The sequence below is a fragment of the Sorex araneus genome, chromosome 5 (assembly GCF_027595985.1).
Source record: "Sorex araneus isolate mSorAra2 chromosome 5, mSorAra2.pri, whole genome shotgun sequence".
Classification (NCBI taxonomy): domain Eukaryota; kingdom Metazoa; phylum Chordata; class Mammalia; order Eulipotyphla; family Soricidae; genus Sorex; species Sorex araneus.
The window spans coordinates 107,406,456-107,421,950 of record NC_073306.1 but is presented as its reverse complement, the minus strand read 5'-3'; the positions used below and the strand labels follow the sequence as shown (position 1 = coordinate 107,421,950).

General features: G+C 36.8%; 2 protein-coding genes across 3 annotated transcripts in view; one reads left to right on the top strand and one right to left on the bottom strand.

Annotated features, from left to right (window-relative positions):
- CTNNA3 (catenin alpha 3) overlaps positions 1-15,495 on the top strand; it is a 1,605,010-nt gene that overhangs the window by 633,067 nt on the left and 956,448 nt on the right. The gene's annotated exons all lie outside the window — the stretch shown is intronic.
- LRRTM3 (leucine rich repeat transmembrane neuronal 3) overlaps positions 1-15,495 on the bottom strand; it is a 207,209-nt gene that overhangs the window by 188,324 nt on the left and 3,390 nt on the right. The gene's annotated exons all lie outside the window — the stretch shown is intronic.

Sequence of the window (15,495 nt, the reverse complement as noted above, 5' to 3'; positions counted from 1 at the left end):
AATGATGAATTTTTAAAACAGACTATACTAACTGTTTTCTTTTATATTTTTCCCCTCAGATTTTATGGGTTTGTTTTGTTTTGTTTTATTCTGTGGTGGTTCTGTCATTGTCATCCTGTTGCTCATCCAGCGGGCACCAGTAACGTCTCCCATTGTGAGACTTAATGTTACTGTTTTTGGCATATTGAATACACCATGGGTAGTTTGCCAGGCTCTGCTGTGCAGGTGCGATACTCTCGGTAGCTTGCTGGCTCTCCAAGAGGGGCGGAGGAATCGAACACGGGTCGGCCTCGTGAAAGGAGAACGCCCTACCGCTGTGCTATCGCTCCAAAACAACATTTAATATACAAACTCCATTAATGGGTATTACCATAGGCTATTCCAGTTTCTGTTATGCCCTGTCCAGGCTTGACTTAATGATTAATAAATTCCTGGGTTATTTTAGCCTTTTCTCTAGATTTTAAACTTGACCATTTAAATGGCTAACATGGCACCTATCACTTTGCCATTCAATATCAACATGCTGCTTCACTGTGAAAATAGCTAGGGAGAATAACTGTTCATTGAGAAATGAAAGTCACGCTCACAAGTGTATGTTGGCAAAATGGAGCTCCCCATTTTCCCTGGTGTCTGAGTGGAGCTTAAAATCCCATTTTGCAGATGAGGAAACTGATACCAGGCCATAATGCTCATTAAACTAATTGAAAGCCTTCCCTAGATCGGGAAATAAAAATAGCCTTCCAAAACTCAGATTTAATTTGAATACCTACAGACATATCCACCTTAAAAAGGTTGTACAGGCATTCAGCTGTGCACTCTGATGTACTGGTTTAATAAAAACCTAGATGTAAGAGCCTCTTCTGTCATCCCCCTCCCCCGCCATTTGTCGGCCACCACTCTCAGCCACACTTAGCTCATGCGGCCTGGATTCTAGCTGGCACGGGCAGTGCAGTCAAGGCTGCAGCTGTTACCATCCCCTCCTCCCATGCTCATCATGAGTTCTGCAAATGAGCCCTGCAGACTGATATTGCGTTCTGCAGTTTATTTGACAAATAGCTTTTGTGGCCTTTGAGTTTTCATATCCCTCATAAATTCTGGCAACAGAAGGGGCTGTTTGTCAGATTCAAATTCCATGCATTTGAAAGGAAAGACTTGAGGATTCCTGCATGTAAAGAGGATTTATTTGTAAATTTTACTTAAAACCACTTTGAGAGGAACCAAGGCTATTCTGGCACTGCCTCACTACAAATTATTTCTATCCTTAGCCCATAAATCTTGCTAATATGTCTTTTAAAATGTGCCTGAGAAAAATGTATTTCATGTTTATAGTGCTGGATTATTACTGAGTCAAATTGTGTTTGGGCGGCATGTTTGCCTCTTCAGGTTCTGTGTGCCACTGGAGTAAAATGGAGACTACGGTCATTCAGCTGCAGGCTCTAAGAAAGTCTGTTGTAACTGTGCATTTTAATTAACTGAATCAGCTGAGGAAATGTTGTCTTTCTACTGTGGTGTAGCTGTCTGCCTTGTAAAGTACCTCCCTGGATAAACAGAGGACTTCTATTTCTTAAACTGCCTTTCCTCCATGGTCTTTAAGAGTATTGGGCTTTTTATTTTTTCTTAAATTACAGGTGGAAAGTTTAATTAACTCTAAAACGGTTCTGCAACAAACTCGCTTGCATTTTTTTACAACACTTTGAGTTACAATATAGTTACTGCAGTATACATGCTGTTATTGGAGCACAGAGAAACCGTTTATAAAATGAAAATCTGTTTTGTCATACCAGAGATGGCATCTGCACTTGGGTACAGTTTAAATACATTAGAAAAAAAACAATCAGTGGGGAATTGATTTGAGACAATAACATGGGAATAATTTAAGCCCTGATGATTTGGGCTCAACACAATGCTAGATGCTAAAACTGAGTTCAATATGAGGACAGAGCTATGGTTCAGAAACAAAGCTAGACATGACCTCTGCAAATGTAATTTCTGAGCCTGGTATGGAAAACTACTGAATATATCCTACGGGATATTTCTTGCCTATATGATTGTTTATAGGTTAGTTAAGTACTTGGTGTCTCATTTAGCTGTCACTTTGTGCAGACTTTCTTGAATCTAAAGTAGATTAATGCAACTTTCAGAAGTGTTTTTTTTTTTCTTTTCAAATGATGTGCTGTGGAGCTCCGGAGACAGATCAAGCATATTTCAGCACTGAAAATAAAAATCAGAACAAAGCCCAAACCCTCTTTTTCTTCTTCACTTTTAAAAATTTAAGTAAACTCTGAATACCTAAAGCAAGAGGAATAGGGGTTAGATGTTGAAAATGTAGCGCTAATGGTCAGTCCTGGGCTGGCTAATGGAGGTACTAGGAATGCAGTTCTTGGAAGATTGTTAAAATACAATTACATTAGCTTGGAATTTCAAATGGAAGATAAGAAAATGCACTTTGATACTCTCAAAAATCTTTATAGATCAAAGATTCTATAACTAAAAATTTAATTTTATTTAACTATGTTCTAATAAATGAACTTACTTATTTTATGGCAAAGACCACCATGATTTGGCATGAGCCTCCATGATATCTCACATGAAAAAAAATTCAATATCTATAAATGTATCCTACCTTAAAACTATTTTAAAAGTAACTTAAAATATATCAGTTCTGTCAGTTTCTAAAATTATACTTTACACAAGTACAGTTCTTCATTTGTAGAACTCTACAAGGAACTGTAGAGATAGTATAGCAGTATGGTGCTTGCCCTGCAAGCAGCTGATGTGGGTTCAGTCCAGGTATCTCATATGATCCCCCAAGCACCACCAGAAGTAATTCCTAAGTGCAGAATCAAGAGTAATCTCTGAGCATCAGCAGGTGTGCATGCCAGCCCTGTTCCCATTGACCCCACTCTGCAAAAATAAAGAAAAACTAAACAAAGCTATAGGGTGCTAGTGTATATTTATAAAACACTTTTTTTAATTTTAATTTTATGATTAACTTTTTGTTGTTGGTAGTGATGGACTGGAGCGATAGCACAGCAGGTAAGGCGTTTGCCTTACACACAGCTGACCCAGATTTGATTCCTTCGCCCCTCTCGGAGATCCCGGCAAGCTACTGAGAATATCTCGCCCACTGGGCAAGCTACCCATGACATATTCGATATGCCAAAAACCAGTAACAACAAGTCTCACAATGGAGATGTTACTGGCGCCTACTCAAGCAAGTCAATGAGCAATGGGATGACAGTGATGCAGTGATACTGGAAAAAATAACCTAGGACCTCATATACCTGAAACTTGTGCTTTGCTACTGATCTACATTCCTGAGTCAATGGATGGATTTTTTTTAATTCCCTTTTAAAGTAAATGAGTAGACAGTTTTAATATAGAGGGGAAATCTATTATTATACTTTAAATTCACTTGGAAGTTGCACATTACTTGATATAAAATTTAAATTATTAGAAAAAAACAAGAAATTTGGGGTATCCTCAGCAGTATTCAGGACTTAATCCCGGCTCTGTGCTCAGAGGTCACTCCGGCCAGTGCTCAGGACCAGATGCAGTGCCAGGGACTGAACCAGGCCCAGCAGCATAAAAGGAAATATCTTAACACCTGTACTAACTCTCCAGTTCTAGAGAGCATACACTGACTTATAGGCAAAAGTTGGACAGGGAGAAGAATTGGAATAAATTTCAATAGTTCCGGTCTCAAACAATAGCACAGCAGATAGGGCATTTGCTTTGCATGCTGCCGACCCAGGTTCGATTCCCAGCATCCCATATGGTCCCTTGAGCACCACCAGGGATAACTCCTGAGAGCAGATCCAGGAGTAACCCCTGTGCATTGCTGGGTGTGACCCAAAAAGAAAAAAAAAATTCAGTAATTCTCGAGGGACAGGAAAAAAAAAAGAAATTTAGTCAGAAAGGGAGCTGAAGAGAGAAGGAGCAAAGGGCAGCTGATTTAGTCCTATATGAATCAAGCTGATTCAGCCTGACAGATGCCTTCTACATAATCAAGGTTTAGAAAAAAAATTAAAAAAGCATAATAATTGTCAACTTTTTGTTGGGGAGCATGGAGAGCACACCTAAGGTGCTCAGGGCTTACTCCCGGATCCAGGGTTGGTCTCAAGCAAAGCAAGAGCCCTACCTGCTGTATTATCTCTCCAGCTCCACTAGTTGTGTCTGATGTTTGAAACTGCCAACAGGGAAATTACTTTGAAAATGTATATAGCTAAAAAGCTAAAGACCTCTGACCTAGTCTTCATAATAATGTGGGGAGGCTCCGGCATGAGTCTAAAGCCTTGTAGAACTGTGTACGGGATGAGAAGATCCAACCTAAAGTGCAGAATGAATCTTTCCCAGGAGGTGACAAAGTGATGCCATGACTTTTATAACAAACTTTGACCATCCAGCTTCCACTGAGAATCAATATGCATTCATCCTTGAATAAGTTGACCTCAAAATATTTTTAGCTCTTAGTTACTTTAACACTACCCACCGAAATGTGCATATCATTAATAATAATCACAAAAAAATGTTGATAGATTATTCACAACAATACCCTAGGAACAATTTAATCAGAACATGGTTCTTTTTTCTCTTTCTTTCTTTCTTTCTTTCTTTCTTTCTTTCTTTCTTTCTTTCTTTCTTTCTTTCTTTCTTTCTTTCTTTCTTTCTTTCTTTCTTTCTTTCTTTCTTTCTTTCTTTCTTTCTTTCTTTCTTTCTTTCTTTCTTTCTTTCTTTCTTTCTTTCTTTCTTTCTTTCTTCCTTTTTTGCCTTTTGGGTCACACCCAGAGATGCTCAGAGGTTATTCCTGACTCTGCTCTCAGGAATTACTCCTGGTGGTGCTCAGGGAACCATATGGGATGCTGAGGATCAAACCCAGGTCAGCGGCATACAAGACAAATGCCCTACCCACTGTACTATAGCTCCAACCCCCCAGAACATGATTCTTAAGAACTATATTGTATTAGTAGCACTGTAGCACTGTCCTGCCATTGTTCATCGTTTTGCTTGAGTGGGCACCAGTAACATCTCCATTGTGAGACTTGTTACTATTTTGGCATATTGAATACACCACAGGTAGCTTGCCAGGTTCTGCCATGTGGGTGGGATACTTTTTGGTAGCTTGCCAGGCTCTTTGAGAGGGGCAGAGGAATCAAACCCAGGTCAGCTGTGTGCAAGGCAAACGCCCTACCCGCTGTGCTATCACTTCAGCCCAAGTGCCATAATACTTAACTATTAGTAATTTTTAAAGAATAGGTAAATGAGAAAACTATATAGTGTAAAGTTATATATAATAAAAATCCTATACAGAGGTATAGAATTGGGGTTAAGGTGGTTTCTTTCACTAAATTGTCCTTGGTTTTATCCTTGGAACTGCATATGTTCCCCTGAGAACCTCCAGGAGTGATTATAAGCACAAAATCTGGAGTAAGTCCTGAGCACTGTTGGGTGTGGCCCCCAAATAAAAACAAAAAAAATTTAATATATATGGACATACATAAAATACATAAACATGAGATTGATTTGATTGTTTCTGTGAGAATTGGAATATTTGCTCTAAATTATCTGTAACAATAACCTTATAATAGTTATTAGAAATCAAGACATAAGTAATAAAAGACAACATCAATCACTACTTGAAAAAGTAAGAAAGGAGGAAATGAAGCACATTACAGAGAAAAAATACATATAAAAATAAGTCAAACACATGGTAGCCTATGAAATAGTTTTCAATTGATGTATAAAATACATAGGAAAAAGAGGAAGGGAAGAGACTTCTAGAATGAATGAAATTTGACTTGGATCTCTTAGGCAGATTTAGAAGTTGATGAGAAGACTCAGAAGGGAGGTTATTTCGCAGGAAAAAGATAACTAGCAAAAACAGAGGATGGAAAGCAAATGGCACTTTAAGAGTAACCTGGCCATCATTAAGATTTTGTGAGATGATACATAAATAAAGGTGAAGATGCAATTGAATTTTAGTAGGAGTTTTAGGACATAGATTTTTGTATATTTCAGTAATTTTCATTATTGATCATGTGTCTAGATACCATGAGCTTATGACAATTTAGATTTTATTTTTTGAAAATTTACCAGGAAAATATATTTTTAATAAAAATGTTGGGGGAGAATTGGCTAATGTATGCAGTACCGCTGAAATTCTAGGCAGTTAGAGCTAATAATGGGAAGAAATTGTGTCAACTTTGTTCTGCATGATCTATGTCATCTCATTTAATTTTCACACCATCCTTATAATAGTAAATTCCCCAAAATGCAATGTGCCCCTCAAAAATTTAAAACAAAGAAATGCTTGTTCCTTATTTTATTCTAATGATCCTGTGATCCTTACTTATAATGTTTTACACATATTTTTTAAGATGAGGAACTTAAAACTCAAGATTTTGCAATTATTAAGTCATGGATCCAGAATTTAAACTTGATTGTTCCTAGATTCACTGCCCATATTCTTTCTAGTATACAATATTATTTCTTTGTGAAGAAAAAACTAAGGAGAAAGTCTGTGTAGAATGATAATTCACTGAAGAAATATTTTAAACTATAATTTACCAACATAAACATGGATAATTTGCCCTTATTTATTTCCTCTGGGAAGGTCTATCCTCATGTTTATGAAAAAGCCTAGTGGTTTCTTTGTAGGATATTTACTTGCAAAGCCTTTTGCTTAGAGAGGCACTTTTCCTGACCTTGTATGATATGCCTGCTGTTAGTGTATTACTTCCTTGTTGTATATTTGAAAGGGACAATAAGGTCTACATCTGGGGATGTAGATAGATAGATAGATAGATAGATAGATAGATAGATAGATAGATAGATAGATAGATAGATGGATAGATAAGGAATAAAGAACTATCAAGAGAAGTTGAGGAACTGTTTGTTGCATGAAAGAATTTTTCTGTTTGCTTTTTTTTTATTTGACTCCTCCTGCTCTTAGCTGAGGGATCAATCCTGGCCAGCTTGGAGGACCATATTAGGTGCCAGGGGTCAAACCCTGTTTGGCCATGTGCAAGCCAAGTGCATTACCCTCTGTACTGTTTCTCAGGCATAGTGGAACCATTATCAATGGAGGAAAGGCATAGGAATGGGAAACGGGGAAGACAGAAGGAAGATACCTTAGGCTTGACTAGCCTGTACCCTAGAGGGAAACCCAGTGCATCAATCTGATCTCTGCAATCATAAAACTAATCCATTATCCTGTGAATTTCAGATAAGATCAAGATTTGAGTAGAGGGTCTAGAAAGGGCAAAGTTGTATAGTTAAGAAACTGGGAAAAGATTTGCGAACAGAGAACAACACAAAGCAAAACTACCCAGACTGAAGCAACCAACCAACCAACCAACCAAAAATGATTAAAAGGAATCTCTCTGTCGACATTGGAAGAAGAGAATAAATGTGAAGATTAAATTCAAGACTGTGATGATAAACTTAAAGATAAACATCTGCCAGAAAAGAGAAGCACAACACAATCAATATTTTTTAAATGTTAAAGTATATGAGTTTTTAACTCTTATTTTTTTATGTTTACCTTGTCTGTCTAATTTTTATAGTAGACTTAATGTTTATGCATTTTAGTGTAAATCAATAAAGACTGCACACATCTCTCTGTGTTAGCTCATAAAAGCACTCAAAGTAAGGCCCATAAAAATATATGTAGAATTTAATTTTTTACTCAATCCTTCCTGTAGAAGTCCATAGGACTGAGTGTGTATTTGTCTTTTAATGACATGATATGGGTTGATATAGGTGTCACAGACCGGGGCAAAGCTGTGTATCAGGTTAGAAATTCGCTAGCAGCAGATGGATATCTTCGTGCAAATCACTGGAAATCATTTCCTAATGGGAACTGAAGATGTGTAATTTGGTTTGAGCAACTTTATGTGAGTGGGATATAAATTAATCTAGTGCAGCCTTTTAAATAAGGGATGAGGATGAATGATTGAAAACAGGATTTAAGATGAATGATTCAGGTATAGAATTCATATAGGATTAATGACTGAAATTTGTGGGAAAATAGTTTATAGAAAGATAGCTCTTATATTTTTTAAACTGCTCAGTTTATCAAAAATTGCAAACTGTTTCTTGTGAAACCATTATGTGTGCCTTCAAGCACACTCTTGGCATGTAATAAGGTCTCAGTGATATGAAAAATATATGAAAATAAATACACATGAATATGTGTAATAAGACCTGATTTAATCACTTAAGAGAAAAGATGAAGATTCTCTTCGCAGCATGCCTGACTTGTTGCAAAATGCAAAAAATTATCTTTATTCCATTGCAATCATTCAGTGATAGTATCTAAACTTTTACTGGATTAATAGCAGTGCCCCAACAAATATTTATATCCTTTTTATTAAAGAATTAATAATTAGTTCTACAGAATTCCTTTTAGAAGTTGATGAGTACACCCGACACTGATTTCAAAGTGCTGCATTTGTTTTAAAATTTCTAAGAAAGTTTTCACTGTCATGATCTTATACAGGGAACTTTATAAGGTCACTTCAGGACTTTGATCTCAACATAGTATCTTGAAGTTTTTTTAAAAAAAAATTGTTGTAAGATTCTTATTGATTGCAAAAAGGGGGAGGATTGAGATATTTAATTTTTTAGTGTGTAACATTCAATATTAATGATGAGTAGCAATTTTTGTACGTGTGGAACAACCCACTTGAAGCCATGAGTATAATTCCCTATGACCTGGTTTCTTAAACCATTTGACACCCAATTTGGGGCCATATAAATTTTAAAAATGTGCTTGAAAATAAATGTCTTTATTATTTTTAGTAAATGTTTAATTTGCACACCTATTTCATATGACTATATACCTGGGATTGTGTAAAAATTTCTCAGGTGAAAAGGGACCATGAGGGGAAAATGTTTACCAAAAAAATGTCCCAGTATAGCCTCTTTATAGCTTCACTCTTAGGAATATTTTCTTTTTACCCTCATTTCATTAATAAGCTTGAGCTCTAAGAATGCTGAGTAAGGATTGCTATTTAATTGAAGTACTTTGTTCTTTACTGGTAAAATGTGTTTTATACTCTAGATAGATGTAATTAGTGTGATGAAGCTTTAATAGAAATTATCTTTGTTAAATGTAGTATTTGCTTATTTTGTATGTGAGGCCAAATAATTACATTTTTCAAGAGAAGACAGCATTTTGATTATTGGCATAAGTGAAATGTACTTGGGTAATCTCATGACAAGTGCCTTTATTTTGTTCTCTAGGAGTAAGTTAAGAAGGAAAGATTTATTGACAAATTGGTGATTAAACTGTATATATGTGCACGCGCACGCACACACACACACACACACACACACACACTGAAATGGATTGTTTTAGTACATGGCAGTTCTGTGGACTGAGCAATAGCACAGCGGGTAGTTTGACTTGCACACAGCCCACCTGGGTTTGATTCCTCCATCCCTCTAGGGGAACCCAGCAAGCTACCGAGAGTATCCTGCCTGCGTGGCAGAGCCTGGCAATCTATTCAGGCTTATTCGATATGCCAAAAACAGTAACAACACGTCTCACAATGGAGACGTTACTGGTGCTCGCTCGAGCAAATCAATGAACAATGGGATGACAGTGCTACAGTGCTATAGCTCTGTTATTATAGAAAATATACTTGTTAATAGATGGCCTTTGTCTGTGTTACACTGTGATCCAGATATTCTGGTTTGCTTCACATTTCTGGAATTCTCAGATGTTAAGGAGACCTAATTTAGAACTGTGAAGGTAAACCAGCATAAAATGAACAGACTATTTTCCCACTGCAAGACCATCATCATCTATTTTTTAGATATTTCATAGAAAGTCAGCTGTTAAAGGGTAATACTGGGTCTGGAGAGATAGTATAGAGGGTGGCGTGCTTGTCTTGCAGGCAGCCACCTCAGATTTGGTCTCAGCACCCCATATGGTTCCCTGAACCCTGTCAGGAGTGATCAGTGAGTGAAGAGCCTGGAGTGAACCCTGAGTACAGCTGGTATAGACCAAAAGATTAAAAAAAAAAAAAAGAGGAATGCTTTGTCTACTCAAATTCTAAGAATTTTAGAAATAGCAGACACATCATACTTAGTACAGCCAAGTATATTCCTTAGGAAGAAATTTTTAAAAAATTATATTGTTCATCTCTTAGGCAGTTCAGATAGAGAAGGGAACATAAAGTAAGCTCTGATTGGAGGACCTGCTCGGGAGGGGAGATGCATGCTAAAAGTAGACTATAGATTGAACACGATGATGGCCACTCAATACCCCTGTTGAGGACCACAACACCCAAAAGGAGAGAGAGAGAGAGACAACAAAAGGGAATGCCCTGCCACAAAGGCAGGGGGGAGGGTGGGGGGAGGGAGAATGGGATTGGGAGGTGGGAGGGATACTGGGTTCACTGTGGTGGAGAATGGACACTGGTGGAGGAAGGGGTGCTTGAACATTGTATGAGGGAAACTCAAGTATGAAAATGTGTAAATCTGTTACTGTACCCTCATGGTGACTCACTAATTAAATATATATATATATATAAATTAAAAATAAAAAATAAAAAAATAAAAGATACAGAGTAAAAAATTATATTGTTCATTTCTTTATGAAGGATCAATGAAGGATATTCAAGTATTTAACTTCACATGCCTTGTATAAGTAAATAGGTTGCTCTCATTTTAAGAAAATAATCCTATGGGACCAGAGATATAGTTCAGCAGGGAGGGTGCTTATCTGGCACACCACTGACTGAGGTTTGTTCCTTGCACCCCATTTATTTCCCCAAGCACGACCAGGAGTGATTCTTGAGTACAGAACTAGGAATAATCCATGAGCACCACTGAGTGTGCCTTCCCCTTCTGACCCCCCCACATACAAAAGAAGAAATAACAAAACTCTTGTATCTTTTGTGCTACTTAAAAAATGCATATGTGTATGAATATACATATATAAATATATATAAGATAATATGTATAGTGACTTAAAATTAGAACAGTTGATAAAATCAGTATGTTTTTGGATAATCTCATTAGGAAAAAACAGAGTTAGCCATATGATTGTTTTCTGGAATATATATATTAACTCCACTGTAACATGTATAAAAATTGCATTTTACTCAAAAACAATGGTATTTTGCCATAAATGTAAAATCATTCAGTGCTCAAAATAGTCATACTGGAAAGAAGAGAGAAATTATATTTGAAATTTTCAGTTGAAAGCTTTAGCCATAATTGGCTGACACACCAGATTTTTTTAATTTAGTTTGGTAAGAATTTGATTCAGTGTTCTCTGAGTGGTGTTTTTAATGTTTTCTACATTGTGGTTATTTTTTATAATTATAATTTTATGGAGTGTTTATAGAAATCAAAGATCAAAGATAATTTAAATTTTAGACTTATTGTCAAATCTCAGAAATCTGTATTATTTTAAAGCATTTGGGCATCTGTAACCAAGAGGTTAGTCAAGCTTTTTTGACCCTTACCAACAGAGAATACCAACATAGTTGAATATCTCATTAAGTGTTGTTGAAAAGGTAAGCTGTTTGCCATTTTAGATTCTAGAAAACACTTTTTACAGATGTCAGTGACATAAACCCAATTTACAGAAGAACTTGTAGTTGAGAAAAACTTAGGAAATGTCCTGGGATAGTTTGATTAGCAAATGTGAGAGGTACTTGAATTGAATGTTTGCAATCCACCATTTTTGGTGATACAATCTTCAATGAAAAACAAGCTATTCTATAAAGATTTTTATCTATAGTATTATAGATAATATATTCTATTATATTCTCACCAACTACGTGTATATTATTAATGGTTTGGGGGACACAAAAGTCTATTATGATTGGGGCTGGAGCAATAGCACAGAGGGTACGTTGTTTGCCTAGCATGCGGCTGACCCGGGTTTGATTCCCAGCATCCCATATGGTCCCCTGAGTACTGCCAGGAGTAATTCCTGAGTGCAGAGCCAGGAATTACTCCTGTGCATCTCCAGATGTGACCCAAAAATAGCAGAAAAAAAAAATAGCACACTGGGTAGGGCATTAAACCTCGCACGAAGCCAACCCAGGTTCAATTCCTCCATCCCTCTTGGAGAACCCGGTAAGCTACCGAGAGTATCCTGCCTGCACGGCAGAGCCTGGCAAACTACCTAGGCTTATTCGATATGCCAAAACCAGTAACAAGTCTCATAATGGAGATGTTACTGGTTCCCGCTCGAGCAAATCGATGAGCAACAGGATGACAGTGACAGTGATACATTGATGGTTCATTTGATAGAAACTACTTAGCTTCCACTAGTTCTGTTTCTCTCTCAATGTTTATAATACCGTTTCCCTTGTACTGTTGTTGGGGTCATAGTTTCTTCCTCTGATTTTCACCATAGGCAGCTAAGGGAAGAAAGGCAAAGCAAAACACCCGGGGGTTGCAACAAATCCCAAATCTAATGAGAATTCAAGGAAAAGGGAATAGACGCAGCAACACTTTTCCTGTACCTTTGACTTCGCATGTCTCAATTCTCATGTCATCAGGGAACTCATTTTTCCTTAGGCTTTGTGGGCTGTTGCTGGTTTTTGATGCTCATCTAATCCAAACTTTAAATAAACTAAGTTCTCATCTTGGAAAATGTCAAGGGAAGAGAAGATATTTCATGCATCTACAACATCCGAAAAACTCCTGCCAGATCTATGAATCTGACTAGGCATTATCCTTCCTTAGAAGGAGAGCATAATCTTATTATCCATGAATCATCACCTCTTACACTGTAACATCATTGTCAGAGAGGCTAATAGAGCCAGTGTTCAGATGGCTGAGAAGGGGGAGGGTGGGCGGGGGGAGCACTGAGGCAAAGCACAGGTCACTGGCATCAGCCACAACTGCAGAGTCCTGGAGCCAGCAAGCAGCGAATGCCAGCCCACCCCCACTTGGTAGCTCAGACACTTCTACTGACTGATTCTTTCCATGTTAATATTTAAATGTGTTTCCCCTATCCTAAATTACATTATATTTTAGTATCCCGCTCATGGAAAATATAAGACATGTAATGACCATATAAGAGCATTTGATGAACATTGATAACCATAAATACTTTTACATATTTCCTCTGTGTTATTTTACTTGATATTCATATTTGCCCTCTTTTTTTTTAATTTGTTTTATGACCGGTTCAGGCATTACTAAAAAGGCAAATATGTAAAACTTAGTTTTCAAAAGGTATATTTAAACTATGTTTTCCAGGGATATAAATGCAACTTAAATTTTAGTATAATTTTTATTTTGTGAAACACATTTACATATTTGGATTCTGGATTTAAAAAAAAAATCTGTCGTTAGTTCAGTCAGCCACTAGAGGTCACTACTGCTCCATAGAAGTACAGTTATATAGTCTACTCAAGTAGTTGACTCACCAAACCAAGCAAAAAATGCTTTAAATTCTTTGAAAAGATGTAATGTCAACATCCTTGGAAAATATAAACTCATTTTAAAAGGGAATAGATCTCTCATAAGTATTACTTATAAAACTGGCTCAGAGACTATTAACTCATGCTGCAGTAGCATTATGCGTTCTGGGCTCTTAAAAATGGGGGGAAATGCAGACAGATCAGAGATGAAACTGCCTCTCTTTTCTGTATGGTGAAGCATTCACAGTGCTGAGTGGGTCTACTCTGCATTGATGTGTGTCTGTTGTATGGATCAACAGGTCAGATTGCTTATTAGACTGCGGCATCTTTCAGGGAAGTCAGAGACTTCATGTAAATTTGTGTTCCCAAAAGGAATATCAGTTCTTTTCATGGATAAGAAACAAGTTTGAAGTAATTATTAAGATATGTTTATGGCATGAAGTCCAGGAAGTATCATCGAGGAGTGAGTGAGGGTCACAACTTTTGAGCAGAACATTTGTCACTTGGCTTTGTTATACTCATCGTGACAAACTAGCTTTTGCTAACTGATAAGAATTATGTACTGGAGCTCAAAAAATTCTCAGAACTAGAGTCTTCATCCTCAAAATGGGAAACTTGTAGTTTTAAATTTTTCTTCCAAATGAAAATAAGTGTTACTCTCTACGTTTACTAACTATAGATTTTTTGGGGGGTTCTCATCGTTAAGTGTAGAAAATAGTAAAAATTAGATATTTAAAATTGGGTTTTAACCAAGCTTCAAAATGTCAGTCATTTAATCTTAGATTCTAAATGACTTTGAATTTTGGAACATTTTTCAATAATGTAAAGATAATTTACCTATAGGGAGTATTATGGCTTTGAGAATTTGCAGGAATTTAAATATGTAAGCATAAAATGCTGTGCCTAAATTTATTGGTACCCATCACAAGTGAATCAGTCAGAGAAAGAAAATGGACTCTTTCATGTTCATACTACATGCAATTAATAAAATAATATTTAGTACTGATAAAAATGTGGCTAATAGAAGAAGATTTCTGATTTAGGTGGGATATGCACTTATTGACATTTTGGGTGTATGTATGTTGGAGGGGAATTATAGAGTTACAACTTCAGTGAGAAACATCACAGCATTATTTTCCAGTTCCTATTACTCTAAGTAAGTAAGTGCATTATTAATCAATTGAGATTCTGTGACATTTGTCAATAGCAAATTTATAAGTAAATATAGTATGTCTATGATTCTTTTTGAAAATCTTATCTATTTTAAGATTTAATCAAAGTCAAAGTACCTTGAAAAATCAACCCAAAATATTTTCCTTTGTTGCTTATCAAAGTCTGATTTTATTATCTGGCTTCCTAGCAATTATATTTCATGGTGACTTGCCCAGAATTTTTCATTCAACATATAAAAATCCTTCAATCTGTATTAAAAATGCTGGCAAAAATAGCCATTTGCTTTTTCTTTTCTGCACAACCCTAGAGTGAAAGAAGAGGGGCTTGATTAAAGATGGGTCTGGGCAAACCAAATTAAACAAACCAGACACAATGTTGCAGTCCTGGATTTTTGCACCTTTCATAGAACACTTCATTTTGGAGGATGAAAAAGGATGCAGACCAAAGACAACGTCCTAACATCTTAAAGAACTGTGTTCAAAGTTGCTTAAATATGGAGGTTATGCTATTTGTGCTGCAGTCAATAAACTTTCACCAATGGCATGGAAATATGCATGCAGCTTGCAGGTTGCCAACAGGGTCTGTTCAGAATCATGGGTGGGTCCACAATACAGATGAACACAGGGACACTCTAATACCAGCACTAGAGCAAACCAAATCATCATTGCCATGGGATTGAGCTGGGGTTTTTCCCTTTCAGATGGACTTGTATACATTTATTGAAGTGTTATCAGTATTAGTATTTCTGTTGAGGTTGTGGACAGAGGAATGCCTGGGAATCTGTTCTTTCTCGCTTCTGAATGAAATGTCAGTCGCTGGAGGACTAGTGTCAGAAGAGCACATAATGGAACACCACAGGGCAAGCCTGACAATTCCCATCCAAAAGAGCAAACAGAGCTAAGGATTCTGCTACTCCCCTCAGGGG